The sequence below is a fragment of the Nothobranchius furzeri genome, chromosome 6 (assembly GCF_043380555.1).
Source record: "Nothobranchius furzeri strain GRZ-AD chromosome 6, NfurGRZ-RIMD1, whole genome shotgun sequence".
Classification (NCBI taxonomy): domain Eukaryota; kingdom Metazoa; phylum Chordata; class Actinopteri; order Cyprinodontiformes; family Nothobranchiidae; genus Nothobranchius; species Nothobranchius furzeri.
In genome coordinates, this window is record NC_091746.1 from 62,237,619 (window position 1) to 62,258,660 (window position 21,042).

Sequence of the window (21,042 nt, forward strand, 5' to 3'; positions counted from 1 at the left end):
GTCAGTGTGCAAACAGATGTGTGAGTGTGAGCGACCTGGTCACATGCCAGCAGCGACAGGTGGCAGAGCAGGTGCTCGAATGTCAGTGATGTGCTGCTGCCCAGCTGGAACCACATCAGCACAGGAGCATGCCACATTCCTGGAGCTGTGCATCCTTTTTCTATAAATCACATTTTTATTGGTATAAATAATCTGGATGACTAATTTCAGGCTAAAAACGATCATTGTTGTGGCAAATCAGTGTTTTTGTAGCCATTACCCTTTTAGGTAGAGCAGAAACCTGGAATCAGTTTTCTCCTGAATATGCTCCTCATTATTTCACACCGCAGCTTATAAAACACCAACGTCCTTCCTTTTCTGCTGCCAGAATCTGATTAGGTGGAGCTCAACTTAAAGGTATATTATGTAGGAATTTTACAAATGTCAAATGTCTCTATCAAGTTAGATCAGGGGTGCCCAATCATGGTCCTAGAGGGCCAGTATCCAGCAGGTTTTGTGGTTTCTCTGCTCCTGCACACTTGATTCGGAGGTCGAATCACCTGTGCAGCAGCTCACAAAGCTCTGCAACAGCCTGCTAATCACCCGCAGATTGAAATCAGGTGTGCTAAAGCAGAGTTTAAACTAAAACCTGCTGGACACCGGCCCTCCAGGACCAGGATTGGGCACCCCTGAGTTAGAGGGTTACAGAAAAACGTATAATTCTCAACTGGCTGGAGGTTCCTTAGTTTTCTCCCTTCAAAAACGAGGTACGTAATCTTGGTTTACTATCTGGGAGACAGTGGGATTACCAGAGCTGCACCGAAGACACACCATGCCAGCAAATCAGCTCAATACTGCTGCTGCAGTGTGTCTTATGAACGCACTGTGGCGACGTGGCGATGCGGGAATTTTACGGCATTCTTGTCCCAAAACAATTCCCTAATTCATTAATTGTCTGCTTCATGATCACGTGATGTGTGACACACACGGGTGAAAATCTATTTTAAAGGACTGATGTTTCCTCTCACGGTGCACGAGCTCGATCTGGCATTGTCTTCTAAAAGAAGCTTGTAATCCGACACCATCCAGCAAAACGCAACAGTGTATTGTAAAGTTCCCAGAAACAGGAGTGACCCAGATGTTACTTCTAGTAACCGTATGAATCCACAGCGTCCTTTTGCTTTACTCTAATATCAAGTAAAGAAGGCCAGAGGAAGAGAGCTGAGTCAGACGTGAAGCTCTCGATTTACCGGTCGATCTACGTTCCTACCCTCACCTATGGTCATGAGCTTTGGGTAGTGACCCAAAGAATGGGATCATGGATACAAGCGGCCGAAATGAGTTTTCTCTGCAGAGTGGCTGGGCTCTCCCTTAGAGATACGGTGAGAAACTTAGTCATCCGGGAGGGGCTAAGATTAGATTTGCTGCTCCTCCACATCGAGAGGAGCCAGTTGAGGTGGCTCGTGCACCTCCTGGACGCCTCCCTGGTGAGGTTTTCTGGGCACGTCCAATTGGGAGGAGGCCCAAAGGTAGACCCAGGACATGCTGGAGGGACTATGTCTCTCACCTGGCCAGGTGTAACGTCCAGCAATGGTCAGTTTAGGTACAGTCTGACCTTTCAACATCTATTCAACATCTGGTCAGAAAGGAGACACAACACTGCATGTGTTCCCTTTAAATGAGCCTGCCTTCATACCAGCTCACAGACTCTGCAAGTCTGAAAGATAAACAATAACTTTCTTTCCCAAGGTCCCATCTGTCTGCCTCCACAGAAGGAACAACTCCAGCTCGAATAAGTTACGAAAATCAAGAATGATTTCTTAAATCAATATGAACTTCTTCCATGACTCATAATCTAGATAACCATTAAAAAACATTTGTTTATTACTACTTATAATTATAGTATAATGAAATGCTTCGTTAATCTGTGCTCACTGAATGGATGTTCTGTTATGTTTATGTCTACTAGAACCTGCCATGTATTTCATGTTTTGACGACGAGGTCCTCACACCTGCACTCACACAATAACAAGTATGGTTAAGTTAAACCCTTACACACATAGTATTAAACCAGTCAGAACATCCTGTATCAAGAAGGTGTGTTTCTGAGTTGTCTTGGTAACATCTCTCAAACTTGTCAGCCTCTGATTGGCTGTGCAAATCATAACATCAAAACCTTAAAACTGGGTCATCCTGAGTGATTCTAAAGTTCTAGAGAATCACTCAGATCGGCCATCGGTAGCAAAACCTCTTTAACCATCAAACATTTTGACACGTCGTCAAAATCTTTTTGCACCTGCAAAGCTGATGAGCAAACAGTTCCTGCAGAAACAAAGCTGATATTGTTAGACTCCTTAAGAGTCCGCCAGACGCACGGTTCCATCCAGCTGTTGTGGCCCGAGACATCTCTGGGCCGAAGAGTCGGTACCACGGTATTCTACAGCCCTCCGGTGCCAGAGGTCAGCCGACCCCTGCAACTTTCGGATCCACCAAGAGGGTCTCTCCAAAACGGGTGAAGTAGACATGACAGATTGCGTCTGATGTGCTTCTGATGATAACAACTTTATAGCTTAGAGCAAACCAAATTCTTTTCACCAGAACTCAGCTTACTTTGATAAGGAAGCTCTGACTGACATCGCATTCACACATAGGTTCCTTCATCACGTTTAGTTACAGCCACTCACAGTAAATGCTTAGGTAATTAGTCATGTTTTAATTGTTTGCAAAATAAATTCCTACTTTTATAAACCTAACTCTTTCTTGAAATAACACGAAGTGTGGTTGATCACTGAAAAAGCAAAGAACCTAGATCTTCTGAATTAAATCCTAGAATCTTTTGAATAATTACAATAAAGACCTCGCAGGTTAATATTTTATATTTATATAGAATATTACATCTTCCTGGTCATAACAAATAAAAATAATCGATTTGCCTACGCCACACACGAAACGCCTTGGGATTCCCCCGCAAGAGCTGGTCCAAGTGGCTGGGGAGAGGGAAGTCTGGGCCTCTTGACTTTGGCTTCTGCCCCCGGGGCCCGACTCTGGATAAGCGGAAGAAAATGGATGGATGGATGGACGGATGGATAAATGGAAGGCCAGAGGTTAATGTTGAGCTGACAATGCTAAAGGTGAAGTAGAAGCAAAAAGGAAAACTCACTAAAAATTGTTTCTCTTTGACTCTACTCTCTTGTCTAGCCACAGTAAAATCAGATTCAGAGGAATTTTATCAACCCTTTGGGAAGGTTCCTCAGTTTCCAGCGGCATATTTGCAGAAAAAGGAAAAAACCTTTTCAGCAAGAAAAATATGGAAAAAGAAACATAATAAAATAAAATGAAAGAAAAAGAAACATTTCACAACAAAATATATTTAAGAAAGAGAACAAAATGGACATTACATGCTCTATGTGTCTGTTGGGGAAGTAACATAACAAAACAATTATACCAAAGAGCCGTTACTACTGCACCATATTACCTTGTACCACCAAAAATGCCACAAATACAAAAGTTTCAGAATGTGATTCTTAAATCCTGCTGATTTATTTACTAAAGTTTGTTTTGAGTGATTTAAAAGATGGAAATATAGTGTCTGCGTGCAAAAAAATACTCCAATATGCACTTGCAACACCTTCAAGAATGCCGATGGTACTAACTTCCTGCAGAACCTTCGAGATGCACCACAGATAAGAAATAATTTGTTCAGTGGAATCATTTAATATCTCAAAATATCTCATTTTTCCCAGCTAAAATGCAACCATGCAATCAATCGTTAAACGATTTGTCTGTGCAAAAAAATTATTGTCATTTTTCATTTGTCAATTTTTCCACCAATAATGCAACAAACTAAAACACACCTCGCTGTTACACTTTATTTCATGTATAGCATTATGGATCTTGCAGCGGTGCACCTAAAAAACAAACTCTTCAAAACATCAAATGTTTTGGGAGCAGAGAACTGATGAGAGAATGCTGTGATGTTCTACACCCCCAGGCTGTTCACGTCTCCTGGGATTGCTTTGGATCAAAGATTTAAACAGCAATCAAATATAGAGTGAAGCCGACTTTAATGTCAATGTAACAGAAGATCTGAGCACTTTTTTCAATTAATTTCATTGGTTGATATTTATCTTGTGTATCTAATACATTAGAATTCCTACTGTAAACTTGTGCCGCCTTTCCGTGCATTTGTATCGTTCAGCCCTCATTTGACTGGTAACCCATCAAGCATCCATAATACTTATTACCTCTGCAGTCCAAATGGAGCGCTGCCTCACTTCCATCAGCACTCATTGAACTTGGCATGACATCCATCCCCTAATTAGCATTAATCTTCACATTAAAGACTGTTCTGCACCTCTTATAGTTGAAAAGAGAACATTTGAGATGAAAACAGTAATGATGCATGTTAGTGTGTGTATGCATGCCCTGGAGGCATGTCGATGTAGTTAGCTGTCTGTTCTATGCTCAATCGGTGTCATCACTCATTTGGCTAAATGTGCTTGTTCCATCGTGTAAATGTCGAGCAGCTGTCTAGCAACTAAACTGGCAGTTTTTATTATTCTCTGACAGATTTTCATCTCCATGAGTTATAATAAAATATCAGATTTAAACCCCTTTGCTAACCGATTACAGAGAAACCCCACAAGCATCTTGTCTGTGCTCCCCAACTCCTTAAACACTGTTAAATGGTTATTATCTCTTTAGCATTTGCCTCCCTTGGTGTTTCTGTGTTTGGATTCAATAATTAAAAGTTGCTCCCAGCTCATTACGTGGCGCAGAATTCCCAGTATGTGGACTCTATGTCAGTCTCTCCCTTAGCTGGTTTTTAATGACCTCGGCAGAGGGTAACCAATAACACCAAAGGAAAAACCGATAACGGGAGAAACAAATTAACGCTGACTCATCTGCCAGGGTGAAACGCGTCGCCACAGCCTCTCCCAGGGGGCAAGTGTAATGATTTCTGCAGGAACACAGAATAAACCTGCCCAGCTCAAATATAAATAACAGCCATTAAAGTGTTTCCCAGCGAGAGATACTTTTATGAGAAACCTGAACAATACACAGAATATATATACACAGGTTATTAGATTCCTGTTGGGGTGAATTATAGACAGGCTGGGCATGATGTATGAACAGAATGCTTATCAGCATGGCTGGAGGATGCACATAGACTTTATGGTTAGCTTAATTTCAGAGCTCTTATGGGTTTCTATATAAAAATGAGGCGTGACCAAGTCACTGCTTTGCAAGTCACAAGTCTTTCCAGTCAAGTCTCGAGTCAAGTCCAAGTCGAGTCCAAAGTCAATGAACTGGAAATCCAAGTCAAGTTCAAGTCCTTAACTTTGAATTTTCAAGTCATAATCAGGTCATCTGTCCAACTTCTATTTATTGACAATGATAATAAATAAATTCCAGAAATAAAGCTTCTTAAAGCTTCAATTATTTGCTCAAAAAAGCAGGAAGTGCAACTGAAATTAATTATAAACAAAGTGCTGCCGCCTTTAGCAGAACAAGATCAAACCCAGAACCAAGAATGATTTATGATTTTTGTCCATGTCACGCCACTTTTGTGTTAAAACATAAAATATGCTCAAGTCATCAACAAGTCATCGCTGGGAGGTCACACACACACACACACACACACACACACACACACACACACACACACACACACACACACACACACACACACACACACACACACACACACACACACACACACAGGTAAACAGGATGTAGGGGGTTGTGAGTGAAAATGTTAATTTTGGCGGCAGCGCCTTGTGTTTGCCTGCTCTTTGTTCTGAGGCCATGTAGAATCAAACCACTGTGTGGTCTTTGACTCTTACAACATACAAAAACCCATTTCTTCTTTATTTCAGGTTTTGTCAGAAAACAGCCCTTTACAGTGGACAAAGAACTATCACCAAGGCATTAAGGTTAAGCGTCTACATACTCAGCCATCTTGGCACCCCTCTCGGATCAGGTAGTGACAGTACCATTTCTGTCCGGACTTTAGCATTCCTGTCTGGTGTAGCAATTAATACATATTAATTATCAGAGGTGGAAAGTAACGAATTACATTTTATTTAAAAAAACCCTGCTGATGAGGTTTTTTTTACCAGCTCAGATCGTATACCTCCGTCTGCTCCCAGCAGATTTTTAAATGTCGCAACTGCATCTAATTATTTATACTTGAGCTTTAAATAAAAATAAAATCGTAATCAATTTAGATTAATTTGTAACATTTCAGAAAAAGCGCCCTGCGTTATGCGGAGTACTCTACCCTGCCACCCAGCTGTCAGCAGTCGTGATAAGCAGGAGAGCATGTCACCCACACTGCTCAAGAATCCCTTATTCGTGTTTAGCTCCAAGAGGTAAGCAACGTTATATTTTATTTAATACCGAAAGAAGGTGATCTTTTAATGTGATTAATGCAGGGGTCCTTCAGGCGTGCTTACAGCCACCCCGACCCCAGCTGTTAGCATGTAGCTGGTGGAGGTGAGTACACATGAGCAGATTTATATGTTGTTAATAAGTCCATTTTAAGTTGAGTTAAGTAGCTTTTGTGACTTGTTTTTGACATGCGAGAGCTCTTGGGAGTGGTCTGTGAGAAGTTTAGCTGTAGCTTTAAAAAGAAATTCAAGTTATATGGGTGATAATGCTTCGATTAGCGTGTTGCTAATAGAAGCTAACTTATCGTGAGTGAAAGTGTTAAGTTACTTCGCTGTCTTTTTAACCTGAACAGAGTGTGATGCTGGATAACACACATTAGCCACGTTTACATGCGCAAAATCTCCTCTATCCGATGAAAATCTTGGCTGTTGGGAAATCCCAAATGTCTGTTTACATGGACACTAATTTATGCACCAAGCATTTAATCCGAATAAATAGGTTGAGCATGCGCAGAGTTGTCTTTCCTGGAAAAAATGGTAAACAAACGCCATGAAACGAAATGAAAAGTGTAATGTGCAGAATTTTTTATCTGACTGGGTGTTCTAACCATTTAGTTTTGCCCATTTAAATGTGGCTAGTGATGGAAATTGTGTGTTCTGTTATACCAGGTAGGCTCATGTATGAATGTAATAGAAGAAAAATGTATTTGTGTTACAAGTGTTGTTAGCAACTTTTGGTTATCCACTATAATCTGTTTTTTATTTAAAATGTGGAAAAAAAAACTTGAATAGTAATTATAATAACCACTAAACCACACAGTAACATGTAAGTTGGTGGAGACCATCGACATATAAATACAGGACAATTCATTTCCATAGGCTCCAATAACATGTTTTTGTGCTAAAATGGGAGGTGGCCACCACCGCCATTTTGACCGTGTCACAGGTTCCGTCAAACCCAATTCCACAAAACGGAAGAGAGGTGGAGCTGAGGGTGTGGCTGTAAGGCTGGGATCAACTGACGACACCCGGTCGAACTAGCTACAAGCTAACCTGAAGCTAACCCAAAGCTAACGCGGAGGTGGGAGCTAAGCTAACGGAGGTAGCAACCTAGCTACAACCGGAGTTAACTGTGCACAACACCAGAGCTTCTGAGTCAGAGATACGCCGGGCTGACCGCTGGGTAAAACCGGGTGGAACACAGAGGTCTCAGAGACCTCCACAAGCCGGCAGCCGCACAGCAGACAAGCGCCGCTGCGATCTGAGATGTGCAGAGCTGCCGCTGGGGAGAACCAGGTGACTGCCGAGCTCTGCAACTAACTCTACAATAAGGTAAAAACATCACGTCAAATCAAGAGTTTTTGAGTTGTTTTGTTCCTCAACCAAAAAAGAACAAGTTTTTGAGAAGTAAGCGGCAAAATGTCTAACCGGGATAACAAGAGACCGTCGAGCAGTTCCAGAACAAAAACTAATGCTAAAGGCTGATGCTAACAAGGCAGATGATAGCCAGGCGGCTGCGCTGGTGAATTCATTGGTTGACAACTGTCATAATTATGCGGCTGCCTCACTTCCTCTTCCAATAACGGAGGAATTGATGGACAAGTTTCCACCTCTACACGTCACACCCAGTAGGGCTGTCGCGGTAACCGCAAAAATGAAATATCGCAATATGAAGAAGCCCACCGCGTTGCATCATGGGCCACCGCGATTACTGAACTTGGTTCAACTCAATGATGCATGTTGAGAAGGATGGCTGCACTGGTATCAAAACGAAACGTTACTTCGCTCCTTTGGGAGCACTTTGGTTTTCAGTACGTCAGCTGCTGCGCAGCCAGAGTCCTTGGCCGAGACAGAGCTGCCACCAGCGGCAAAAATAAATAAATAAATAAATAAATGCTCGGAGACCTGCTGAAGTCCCGGACAAGCACTGCTTCTGCAACCGCCCCGAAGAGAGTTTGAGCCGAGCTGGAGCTCACTCGCTACCTGCAGGAGGAATGCATCCACCCTAAAGAAACCCCCCTGACATGGTGGAGCAACAACCGGGAGAGATTCCCTTTGCTCGCCAGAGTCGTACGCAAGTACGTGTGCGTTAGTGCAACGAGCGCACCATCCGAGAGGGTTTTCAGTGTTGCTGGAAATGTTGACACCCCTCTCAGATCCTTTCTCAAAGCGTATCTGGTAACATGCTGGTTTTCCTTGTAGGTAACAAGGACGTGACCGAGCTATAAATCACCGTCATTCGTGTGTGTGAAAGTGAAATGATAGTGCGCCCGCCCCCCGGCGCGCGCGCGCGCCCGGTACATGTAATTTTTTATGCTTGATCTTAAACAACTAAACAAAATGGGGACTTGTTTCTTATTTGTTAGATGCTGCAGCCAAATTTGCATTTAAAAGTTTAACCTCCTGAATTTTGTTGTTTTTAAGTTCAGTCGGACTCCGACTGTCGGAGAAACAAACGTTACTGCGATCTGTGTTGTTACTGCCCTTTGATCTGCATTCAGTAAAGTGTTATTAAAGAAGGCATGGCAATTTTTAACCATTTTTAAACGTGTAAACATTATGTTTAGATAGTACTGCAAAAAAAAGGGCTGCAATAATATCGCACACCGCAATATTAAGCCACCCTGAATCACCGCAGGGGGAATTCCTCAACCGCGACAGCCCTAACACCCAGCCAATCTCCGGCGCCAAAGAAAGCGATGCATTCCAAGGAAGGTAACGTGGATGTCGTTGAAACATTATCAAAACTAATAAATAAAAGGATGGATGACCTTGCACTACAGATTGCTGGTATTAGAAAGACTGCTGACTTTGCATGTGAGGAAATACGAAATGTGAAAGGCAGAGTTGGCTCTTTGGAGCAGAAAATCGCTAAAGAGGAAGGTCGCGTGGATACCAACCAGCAGAGAATCATAGACCTGGAACGATACTCCAGATGGCGGAACCTCAGGCTGTTTGGTGTTAAAGAAGCTGAGCGGGAAGATGTATGGAAGGGTGTTGTTGAGATCTGTCAGGCAGTGCTGCCTGAAAGTAAAAATTGTCTACGTGAAGCTATCGACACTGTGCACCGCGTCGGCCCTAAAAGCCCAAACAGCACCAGGCCCAGAGCTATCATCCAGTTTGTCTAGCGCAGGATCAGAATGAAAGCATCAACATTAATATATGGACAATGGGTTTCCATAGACTCCAATAACAAGTTTTTGTGCTAAAATGGGAGGTTGCCACCACCGCCATTTTGACCGTGTCACAGGTTCCGTCAAGCCCAGACAATTCCATAAAAGGGAAGAGAGGAGGAGCTGAGGATGGGGCTGTAAGGCTGGGATCAACTGACGACACCCGGTCGAACTAGCTACAAGCAAACCTGAAGCTAACCCAAAGCTAATGCGGAGGTGGGAGCTAAGCTAAAGGAGGTAGCAACCTAGCTACAACCGGAGTTAACTGTGCACAACACCAGAGCTTCTGAGTCAGAGATACGCTGGGCTGACCGCTGGGTAAAACCGGATGGAACACAGAGGTCTCGGAGACCTCCACAAGCCGGCAGCTGCACAGCAGACAAGCACCACTGCGCAGAGCTGCTGCTGGGGAGAACCAGGTAGAAAGGTTTCCATCCCAGAGCTCCACAAGCCGTCAGCCCGCTGCAGCACACAGAAGCCGCGATCAGACAGATGCGCCGAGCTGCTGGGAGAAGTGGCGTATTTTGGCGGTTCTGGCTTGCCATAAGAACCAGCCGTCAGCCCGCCGCGGCACACAGAAGCCGCGATCAGACAGAGATGGACCGGGCTGCGGGGAGGGGATAATGGTGGAAAACATCGGTCTCCCGAGAGCTCCACAAGCCGATAGTGGGAACCCAGCTCCACCAACATGTTATATTGCAACCCATTTTCTAAAGTGCAGCATTATGTTAAATGCACTGGGTTTCACCCTATTACATTTAAATTTCATGGTTAAACAGTACATGTTAAAATCTAAGCTCAGCTCGGCAGTGACCTAAAATACATAAATGTAATTTTACTTACCGAAAAAAATGAAGTGGAGACTCCTTGGACGCTCTATTAGTGCAATTAATGCCACAGCAAGTCATTTTGTTCAACAATTGCACAAAAAATATCCAAAAAAGAATACACAAACACACAGAGACTCAAAATCCCGGAGCAGTTTCCAAGCCAGACCGAGGCTCTACTGAGGCCTTTCCACGGAGCTAGCTCTGCGGTCACGTGGGTCTGATGCTCATTAATTATACAGAATTTTAGGCTTTTAATACACTTAAACAGAAGAGTGAGAAAAAAATTCACCCCCCTCAGAGTGTCATGAGTGTAAACTAGATAATTTAAACAAAAAGCATGTTTTGGTACCATGCTGTAAACATGTTTATTTCTGCTGTGAAATTGGTATTTTTAACATGGGAATCAATGAGGATTTGCTCGCTTTTGACACCAGCCCCCAGTGGATGAGGGTGGAACTGCAATTTTTGGTACTTCCGGGTTGGGACCAATTTTAGAGCCGCATTGTGGGGGCTTGGTGGAAAGCCGCGAAGACAGCCCCATAGACCCTTTTACTACCTACGTCATCAACAGTTGCGCGCGCAGCCTGGCAACGAGAGTGAAGGCTTCCTCATTCACACTCGATACTAAAACAGCTTTTTAAACCCTTTGTTTTGAAGTTCTGAGCACATAAAATGTCAGGTTGTTGCGTGTATGGATGCCAGAATCGCTTCTCTTCAAGCAGTGGACTGAAACTTTACAGAATTCCGAAGGGAGCACATCCATTTCAACAAAATCGGAGGCGTCTGTGGCTGCAGGCCATCAAAGGGTTGATGAAAACTGGATGGAAAACACGATCCGAAATGCTCGAGTTTGTAGCGCCCATTTTATATCAGGTAAGGTAATTATGTACTAAGATTACACCAGAAAGCTGGTTAACGTGTGTTCTATTAAATAAATTAAGTTGCGTTTGCTGGTTTGCTTTTAAGCAGTCTATTTATTTACACTGCATATTAGTGTAAACTGTATTTCTCTAAAATTAACACGATTGTACTCTGAGCACGCTAAAAAAAGAAACCTATGCGATACTCACCCTGCCATGCAGGTACAGTTGGCTGTGAAGACGTAGTTCTCTGGTTTGTTACTATGACCCAAGCCTCGTACGTAGCAGTCTTGTGTCCTTGTCTTTGGCTAGGAAGGACTTCTGCCTTCAAAACGCAAAACTCAGAGTCTATGTCGTGATATTTTACTTTCTGTACGTGGCCACAGACAACATAGTTGTATGCATCTAACGATTTGTATGCCCGTAGCTTCTCACGTGTGTACTTACTGGGCCTCTCCACTAAAAACGTATATATATCGGCCACGCACCTACATCTTCCACCCATTCCGTAATGCCACAGGGATCCAGGAATCTGTTGCCATTTGTTAAAGTGAGTTTAATAATATAACATTCAAGACTTGCCGGTGATAACCCCGCAGCGTAGCTTGATAAAGCCTGAAACAACGCCATTCTCTGATGCCAAGCTGCGCGCGCATTCTCGCTGACGTCACATTGTTTACAAACAGTAAAAGGGTCTATACCTGAAGGAGAACCGTGACCTGAAGTTTGCAGAGGACCTCTCAAAGGAAGATGGAGACCGTCGGAGCAAACTGTGGCCCATTATTGAGCAGGCTCGCAAGGAGAACAGAAAGGCCTACTACGTCGGATGTCGAAGTTTTGTGAACGGGACAGAAGTTTTTCCGTCCTCAGAATGAAAATGGAGAATAATGAGTAAATAAGAAAGAAGGTTGTACAACTGCTTATGTTTGTTGTTTATTTTCATGCATTTAATATTTTGGTTATTGAGAAGTTAATGTTATAACACTTTTACCAAATTACTTTCATAAATGCAGTGCTCGGTCCCTTCTTGATACTTACTTTTCTATTAAACTATCTGTTAGTTCTATTTAAATTTCTAATTGTTCAGTTTTTGTTTTCTATACTGTCATTTTCTATTGTTTCTCTTAATGCCAGGGGGTTAAAACAAACTTGTAAACGTAAAGCTCAATTTTTGTTTGCTAAAAAAATGTCATAGTGATTTCTGTTTTTTCCAAGAAAGCCATTCTGTTTCCACTGACGTGAACTTCTGGAAATCCCAGTGGGGTAACGATATCTGGTACTTGCATGGCTCAGAGAGGTCAGCTGGGGTCACAACTCTCAAAGGAACTTTCGGTGGTACTGTTCTACAGTCAGACTGTGATTCCTTAGGTCATTATATTTGTCTCGTAGTCGAATACAATCACTACATCTTCATAATTGTTAATGTATATGGTTATAATATCAAGTCCGAAAATGATAAATTAATTGACTCATTAGATACGAGAATTACTTTTTGGCTCTCTAAATATCCTAGCAATAAGTGGAGATTTTAATGTATCGCTCAATGATACTATAGAAAGATGGCCCCCAGCACAACGTTTTAAAAGTAACTTGAGGATGGAAGCATTTATGGATAAATTTAATGTAACTGATATTTGGAGAGAGAAATTTCCTGATGATATGTCATTTACATGGAGTAACCACTCTGGTTCAAGGAAATCACGTATTGATTTTTGGTTAATTTCTAAAAATCCTCACAACGCCACTCACTGACCATAGAGCAATATGCATCAATTTACACTTTCTTCCTACTGAAAATAATAGATCTTCATGTTGGAAGTTGAATAGTTCACTTTTGAACCATACATTTGTAACAGCTGAAGTTACACCATTGTTAAAGCACTTTTTCAACAAGGGTAATATTGAGAAGTCTTACAGTATAAACTGGGAACTTTTTAAAATTGAAACAGGTAAATTTTTGAGACAGTATGGGGCAAAAATAGCTAAGGCAAGATCAGAAGAGGAAGACAAATTAATTGTTGAAATTTCATCAATATATCAACTGCCACCAGATGAAGTCTCAGAGGAGGATAAATTCCAACTTAGGACCCTTCATTCAAAACTTGACGATCTTTATTGCCAGAAAGCTGAAGGTGCTTTTGTTCGTTCAAGAAAAAAATGGATAGAGGAAGGAGAACAGAACTCTGCTTATTTTTTTCGTTTAGAAAAATCTAAATCCAATGCTATCCATCAGTTGAACATTAATGGTACAATCACTACTGATGCCAAAACCCTCTCTCAATTTTGCTGTAAACTTTACTCAAAGTTGTATGAATCAAAATATAAGGCAAATGTTGCTACTCAGTTCATCGACTCTGTAAATAATATACGAGTAATAAAAACTGCAGATAGGCTTTATTGTGACAGCTCGTTCACTGAAAAAGAGATACTGGACTCCATTAATCTTCTTAAGAACAATAAGTCTCCAGGCACAGATGGCTTGGTAGCAGAATTTTATAAAATGTTCTCTTCCCAGTTAGCACCATTTCTGCTACAGGTTTATAATGAAAGCATTGAAAAGGGCACTCTTCCACCCAGCCTCACACAAGGACTCATTACTCAGGAGACCAATGTTTTCCACCCGGAATGCCGGCTGTTTCTCCCCGCAGCCTGGTCCATCTCTGTCTGATCGCGGCTTCTGTGTGCTGCGGCGGGCTGACGGCTGGTTCTTATGGCAAGCCAGAACCGCCAAAATACGCCACTTCTCCCCGCAGCTCGGCGCATCTGTCTGATCGCGGCTTCTGTGTGCTGCGGCTTGCTGACGGCTTGTGGAGCTCTGGGATGGAAACCTTTCCACCCGGTTCTCCCCAGCAGCAGCTCTGCACATCTCAGATCGCAGCGGCGCTTGTCTGCTGTGCGGCTGCTGGCTTGTGGAGCTCTCGGGAGACCTCTGTTTTCCACCCGGTTTTACCCAGCGGTCAGCCCGGCGTATCTCTGACTCAGAAGCTCTGGTGTTGTGCACAGTTAACTCCAGTTGTAGCTAGGTTGCTACCTCCGTTAGCTTAGCTCCCACCTCCGCATTAGCTTTGGGTTAGCTTCAGGTTAGCTTGTAGCTAGTTCGACCGGGTGTCGTCAGTTGATCCCAGCCTTACAGCCCCACCCTCAGCTCCTCCTCTCTTCCCTTTTATGGAATTGTCTGGGCTTGACGGAACCTGTGACACAGTTAAAATGGCGGTGGTGGCCACCTCCCATTTGGGATCAAAAACGTGATATTGGAGCCTATGGAAAGAAGATGTCCACGTATATTATGTCGATGGTTTTGATGGAATGCCACAATAACCCTAGTACCGGGAACCACAATGGTGTCAGAGGTACCCGAAACAGGGTTGTTGCTTGCTATTACTGGCCAACATTGAACCAGGACATCAGTGAATGGGTAATGGCCTTATTTGAGTGAAGAAGCTAAATCAGGTCGTCATAATTTTTTCTAAAACATCTGTAGGCTATATAATCGAATGTGTTGCACACTTACATTTCAACATTAGTTTCTGTCTTTTTTTTATTATCAATTTACATCAACTGGTTTAGGGTTTCCTAGACATATTGTTTGGAATACGCCTTTTAGGTCAGATGTTGTCATCGCTGCCAGATGAATGACCCAATCAAGACCGTGGCACCAATATTACATCCCGTCAAGGTACATCTTAAAGCTATTTACATTGAATTTTCAAGTTAATAAGCGTGTCTGCTGCAGGTTAGCTTTAAATTTTCACTTGATAAGTTCTGTGACCTGCAGGTAAAGAACCTTGGGAGGTGCTGGGCATGGATTTAATTGGACCACTCCCAGAAACACGTCTAGGGAACCGATATGTCCTGACCATGACCGATCTGTATACGAAGTGGGTGATTGCAGAACCTCTTGAGTCTAAAGCCTGATTTATGCTTCTCCGTCTGCGTCAGTGCGGAGACACGCAACGCCATTATCCGTCCTTGCGTAGGGCTCCGGCAGGCACGCAAGTACGTACGGAGTCGAGCCCACTTTTTTAAACATCCGTCGAACGAGACGGATTACGCAAGCTTGTGATTGGTTAGGACGCCGCTGTTGTTTACAGCGCCGCCATTGCAAAGAGAGCCGAGGATAACTAGCGGCAGACACGGAGAAGCTTGAAGAATACCTCGCGAAAAAACTCTAAAAATATGAACGTTTCATCCCCCCGTGACTGGAGGAGTGAAAAGATGCGCAGCAAGCGTTTTATTTGTGGGCGGAAATGACAGGAAACGTGGGTTTAGAGGTGGGGAGCGCATGAAGAGGTGGGAGAATGAGAGACAAATACGTCCGTGTTAAAAGTCTCTTATATACACAAAAAACACAATATAAACACACCATCTTGGACCGATACATGACAGGATACCACAGAACAGCGCTACGCCCTCTGTGGTCCTGCCGGGGAATTGCTTTGCAACACTCTCCAGGAGACGGAGAAGTAAAAGAGCAAAACGCTTCCGTCAATCCGTGCGTGTCTGTCCCTTGTGGAGCTGACGGAGAAGCATAAACCAGGCTTAAGACTGCTGCTGAGGTCTCTGCAGTCATGACGTCTAAGTTATACATGTTTGGCATGGTGAGGAAGATCATCACTGACCAAGGAAAGGAGTTTGTGAACCAGGTAAAATTTGTGAAAGTGTTAGTCGTACCTTGACATTTGAGATGATGTATTTACACCAAGTCTGCTCATGCCACTGCAGCTCAACGACAGCATTTTCAGCATGCTGAATATTAAACATGTTGTCTCCAGGGCGTACCACCCCCAGACCAACGGGCAGGTTAGCATTTGGATATCTAACCTTGAGTAACTCATGTGAAATCAGTCATGCTTATTTATCTATTCTGCAATACAACTCAAAGGATGAGAGGACCAACCAGAACATTAAGCGTGCTCTCAGAAAGTACGTGAACCAGAACCACGATGACTGGGACGTTCATCTTGCTGCTGTGGTGTACGGCATCAACACTGCAAAGCAGGTATTCCTATTTTGATATTTTGTATGACTTTTACGCTGCTTCACAGTGTAGCATCGTCTTAAGAATGTGTTTTTAAACTTAAGTTTATAAAAAAGAAGTTATTGGCAAGTGCAAGAGAAAATGAATTAATGGAGAGATTTTGTGTGATCAGCACTCCACCCGCCACGGTCCCTATTTCCTGCTCTTCCACCGACATCCACGTCTTCCTGCTGTGATGAACACCTGTCCCATGGACGATGACTTTGAGGTTGCAGACCCAGAAGAGGACATCGACACAAGAGTTGAGGAGATGACGGTTCTGAATGAAACGGTCTGTACATTTGAAGAGGGCTGACTGACAGGGAAAGGAGATTTGTTGAGGGAAAAAAGGGGAAATGTGTTTAATACAGTTCTCATTTTTTATTGTGTATTCAACATTTTTTCAGCTTTAGTAGCTAACTTTTCTGTATTTCTATATTTCCAGAATGAGCGTTGCCATGGCGACCTGGTGAATAATAAATATTTATATTTCTCTCTCTGCTTTTCATGTAATTTTTTTGTAGGTTCTTCGCAATATTGAGAGGGCACAGGTCACCCAGAGGAAGAGCTTTGGAACACGGGAAAGGAAGCTAGTAAGGCAGTGTGTTGTTCAAGCAGGCGATGACGTGCTTTTGTCAGGAGATCCAAAAAGGAGACGCACAGGAGATGCATTCTCCAGCCATCACCAAGGACCGTACACTGTGGCCAGCATCACACCGAAGGGGGTGGCCACTATTGTGAAGGGAGCAACTTGCCAGAAGGTAAACGTGTCCAGGCTGAGGAACTACCACAGATCAAAAAGTAAGCATATGAGAAGTAATAAGAAATCACAGTTCAATATTGATTTAATGTTGAAAATGGATTTAAGTTTGTATGTCATGCCACATATTTGTATATTATCAGATCCACCAACTGATGGGAAGTTTCTCCTGGACCACTTATATGGGACTCCTGAATGGCAGATTGATCATCAGTATGCCAGTCCAGGAGCAAAGTGGCAGAAAGACTTGGACCCTCTTCAGTCCAGTCTGGTACGGCACATTTCTATGCAGTCACGTTAAACCTCAATAAGTCAAAGTCGATGATAGTTTTAGAATTGCTGAAGCATGAGAAACAATGCCAGCCTTATTTTGTAGTTGCCCTTTTAATCTTTATTATTTTCTATATTGTATTGAAGCAAAATCACATGAAATACTCTTCATTTAGGTGGAATATGTCTTGGACCAAAACCGACCTCCAGGAGAACTCCTAGTGAAGGAAGACAAAATCTGCCTAACTCGGGAAGACTTCTGGAGCCTGGGTTTGGAACAGTCCATGGTAAGTACATCTTGTTAGTCTAATGCACTGCAGAGAAAAGATAATGAAATGCAAGATTTTGAGAATAGTAAATGAAACTGATTCTATGGCTTTTTGCTATTTCTTTCAGATTGGGAACGCTTGTCTGAAGATTGTGGGGGAAGCTGCACAAAGACATGTAATCTGTCGTACTGGTACACCTTTTCTTTGGTTATAGCCATCAATGGTTGTTGTGTATTGATTTAGCTGTTTTGTGTGTTTCCTTTAGGGAAAAGATGTTCACATTGCTGACCTCTATGTCGTGGCCACCTGGAGGGATCCACAAGTCAACCTGCTGCGTTGCTTGCCGGTATGTTTTTGTTGGGTTTTACTCCTGCTTGTTTATGTTTACTAATTTGTACCACAACATGTAGGAAAACTTTAGGTCCAAGGACACCCTGCTTTTTCTTGCTTGGAGTCGGCAGGCAGGTGAAGCTGACCATTATCTGCTCTGTGTGAGTGCCCTTGATCTTTCTTGCTCTGTGTTTTTTCATCTGATAGAAAATAACAGAGGTTGACATGTCGTGTTTTCATGGATGATGCTAACATGTCTATTTCAGGCTATATTGGTAGCTGAGAGACAGATACTGTTTCTGGACTCACTTGGCCCTGATGGTTTTGGAGATGATCTCTACCGAACCACATTTAGGTTGACACTAAAATGAAAATTTGTTCTGGCCTTGTTCAATGGCCTCTTGTGTTCTTTGGAAAGATCGTCTAAAAGAGCCTCGTTCTTAGGCTTAAAGGTTTGGGAGGCAGCCTCGTTCTAAAGCTTGGTTTATGCTTGACGCATTCACTTTCCGCGCGGTGATGCGGCTCGCGGCTGGAACGCGCTTCACAACTCGCAGCGTTTATGGTTTGTGCGGCTCGTCTCTGCGGTGAGCCAATATTCTCCCAAACTGAACGGGGCAGCATGGAGCTCTACAGCATGCATCCAACACTACACCATAGTAGAAGTAGAAATCACTGTTTACAACATGGCATTCCAGCATTTTTAACAGCGTTCTCGTCTTTTCCGACAGTGCGAGCTATTTCTCTCCAAGAATTATTAACAACATGTTGATCACGGTGATCTCTGAGAGCTGAATCATACAAATGTCTGTATTTACGAACCTCTGCCGTGCCGGTCCGCCATGTTTTTCCGCGTCCGACCGTCCGCGTGGTTAGAAATTTTCCGAGTAGCTCGTTGCGGAAATCTTGGGCCGTGCGGAGACGCGGTGGAGGGGCGTGGTTGTTAAAATGACGCAAAATGACGCAACTTTTCCGCGCGGAGCCGTGCGGACCTCGCGGACGCGTCAAGCATAAACCAACCTTAAGGCTACTTCATGATAGGGATGCACCAATACTGATATCCAGGCCAATACTGTTCTAATTAACTCGTATCTGTATAGTTTAGTTAACTGATACTATGAACCGATACTTTAAATGTGGAAACTGCAAAACTTTCACAATGTTTATTTTTCACTTGAGCTTTGAATTTTGTGGTCATTTTAATTCATATGTTTTTTTTATCTAATTCACCATTAGGGCTGCAGCAAACGATTATTTGGATAATCGATTAATCGGATGGGGTCTCGACACGATTAATCGATTAATCGGATTACATGGGGAAATTTTTAAAAACTGCTAGGGAAACGTTATTTCTCTCCTTCCTTCACTTTATTTAACACAACATTATTAGAAAACAGTTCAATAGCAGAAAAACAACATGCCATCACCTAAATTGTCTTATAAGGTGTATAGACAGAGACCCTAAGCTACATCTATCTGTGACCTAAAATGCTTGGTCCAATTAAACAGCTTAAGGGCAATTCTCATCTGTTTTGTTTGATCTCATCTGTAGACATTTATTATAACTGGGGATGTCAAACAACTAATTTTTAAATGTAATTAAACATAGGCTGTGAATTAATCAAAATTGATCACTATTTCCAAAAATGACTGAAAAAATAAGTTGTCCCACACTCCATGGAAACTTTCAGAGAATCCACAAATAGTGGCTTTCAAATGGTTTTGTTACTTTCTGCAAGTTTAGAAAAGCAGCAGATGAGACAGCATGTCTGATAATTTAGTTTTTCATCTGATAATATTAGAGAATGTCAGTAATGCCTGAGGGGCTTTTATAAACACTGTATAACTAACACTACTGGAGAGGGTATGAATTACACAGAGGCTTCTGGGGAGCCCAGTTGGGGGGGGGGGCGTCATTTTGCCTTGGCCCCCAAAATGTCTTGAAACGACCCTGGGTGTGTGACTGAGTGTTGAAGGTGACCTGAATAGTATCAAATTTATAAATATTACATGTGTGTAACTTATTGTTTTATAGGTAAAAACGTGTAGTGGAGATAAATCTACCTACATTTTACTTTTCAACACTTTGTTTTGTTTTGTTGTTTTTATTGAACTATTTTCCTGTCCTGTCTGTCTCATCTTCCTGCATCTCCTCTTAATTCTCCAGAAAAACTGCTGCCTGGATTCTTACTTGTTCACCTCATCAGTTACTTTTGAGCAGATCAAAGGGATCTCCTGACCACAAAGCGCAGAGCGCGTTTTCGATGCTGCTTGAGGTGAAATCACCGCAGCACAGGTGATGAGCTCCGCAGTAGCAGAGCGCTGCAGGCACAAATAAGACAGAAAATAGAGAACATGTGCATACATGAACGATCGTGTGCTAATTATAGTTTTTTGGTTGCGCCACTTTGAGAATGGACCGTGTGCTGGAAGCAGCTGCCTGGATCGCTGCGCAGCAATGCGCTGTGCCGCTCTCTGCTCAAAAGAGTCCAAAAATGATATAATATAGAAAACTTTTTTCCGGCTCCCTGGATGTGTAGGATATACAGCTCCCCCATAATTCGATCCCTGCTCCTGGATGAAAAGCCGGACATTTTCATCAATACAAGAACCTGCAGTCCGGACGCGCCGGACAGAGAGTGAAAAGTGGACACGGCCGGGGAAAACGGAACGTACGGTCACCATAGTCCTCATAAAGCGGGAAATTATAGATACAGTATTGTGCTCGTGCCCTGGGCCCTTTAGAGTTCGTGGGCCCTGGGCAATTGCCCAGTTAATCCGGCCTTGGGCGGAACCGGTTCGCAGCAGCGCGAGTCCCCCCGCTCATCTAATAAGCGTCGCGCTCACAACTTTAGACTCTTTTTTTACGAGTTTAGGGCATGTCTAGCCTGTGTAATAATCCGGGACTTGGATGAATCACTTTTGAAAAGTTTTTAATTTACCCGGACACAGAGTTCTCTCCTTCCTCGCTGATGATCCCGACATGCTTGCGTTTAAGACGCTGCATAATCCCGTGCCATGCCAAGTCTGACCTAAACGTTGCAGGTAACGCATGTCTTCGCCTGATTTAACTGAAAATGCTCCCAAACTTAAAAAGCTTTTACTTTTTTGACTCTCGCTGCTTCTGTCATGTTCCTCTTCCAAACAACTTCCGGCTCTCTCTCG